This window comes from Leptopilina heterotoma, unplaced genomic scaffold, assembly GCF_015476425.1.
Source record: "Leptopilina heterotoma isolate Lh14 unplaced genomic scaffold, ASM1547642v1 Lhet_409, whole genome shotgun sequence".
NCBI lineage: Eukaryota > Metazoa > Arthropoda > Insecta > Hymenoptera > Figitidae > Leptopilina > Leptopilina heterotoma.
In genome coordinates this window covers 103,301-104,715 of record NW_025111070.1, presented here as the reverse complement: position 1 = coordinate 104,715, position 1,415 = coordinate 103,301, and positions in this window count along the sequence as shown.

The window sequence follows — 1,415 nt, the reverse complement described above, 5'->3', positions numbered from 1 at the left end:
TATATTTTTTGTGCACTTCTTTGATAAAAAATCAATATTCCGACTTCATTATCTCCTACGTTCTTGCATATGCGATTTTACTACCAGAGACTTTTTTTCTCGGCTTTGCATCAGCTACAACTTTGCTGTTGACAACTTTTTGCCCAACGCAAAACTTTTCGAGTTATTTTTTAAAAACTGTCAAAAAACTAAATTTTTTACATTCTCATCACATGAGAAGGTATTAGTTTTGGTCGAATTTTGACTTTTGCTAATTTTATGAAATCTTTACGTTTTGAGGTGCCCTGAGTCCGAAAAACATGGTCCGGCGAGTGCGTCTGTCTGTGTGTCTGTCCGCTGTCTGTCTGTCCGTCTGTAGACGGTAATATGTTGTTCCCACGATAACTTTTGAAAAACTTATCGGATCGTTTTTAAATTCAACACACTTAAACTTGGTGTAAAAATGAAGGCTAAGTTCGTTAACCAGACATTTTCGTTAAAAACTACAAAAAATACGGTAGTTTCAAAATTTTGAAAAATCAATTTTTTCAAATTTCAGAATTTTTAACTTTATTTTATTTTAGATTAGAAAAATACAAACAACTTTTCTCTATAACATTTTTTCATAAAAACTTTTTTTTTTTTTTAAGTTTTTGGGCCCGTCTAGCTTTACTGTGTTAAAAAAATTTCATTGATTTTCTAATTTCTTAAAACTTTTATAAAAATCTGTAGTTTACAATAGAAAAAAAGAACAGTTTTAACTGTTTTTTTTTAAATTGTCCGACATATTGGATCCGCCATTTTGAATTTCGAAAATCTAATATCAAATTCGTAATCAGCTACCCTGAAAACTCCTAAATAACGATTTTGAATCAAATCCACTTGACAAAATACATTTTTGTTTGTCTTTTTTACATAATGCAAATAAGAAAACATTTAAATCATTCGATTGGGTTCTGATTATCCGTGTATAAAAACATCATTGACGTGCGTGGCGAAGAATAATTATGTATAATTTTGGTTTTACTTCGAATTGTGCAATAAAATTTTAGGAGAGTATATTCTTGACACTATAAGAAATCCGAAAATAAAAAAAATCGATTTTTTTTGACATTTTGAACTGGAATGTCCCCTTAATTAAAATAATTTTTGCAATTTTTTAAACCCCATTATATTTTTTAAAATTTTTAGGCAAAATTTAAAACTTATATAGATGTCATCCCTCAAGTTTCAACTTTAATTTAAGACATCATAAATGTCAGAGCATGGTTTTGGATAAATGCGTTGAAATAGTTAATTTTGTACGGTTTTTGACTGAAAATGATGAGGCTGAAGTCCGCAACGTTTAAAGAAACGAAAAATTAAAAAAATAAAAACTTTTCAACGCAAAAACGTTTTAATTGATAAAAAAATCAGGGTGGCGAGCGACCTGGAAA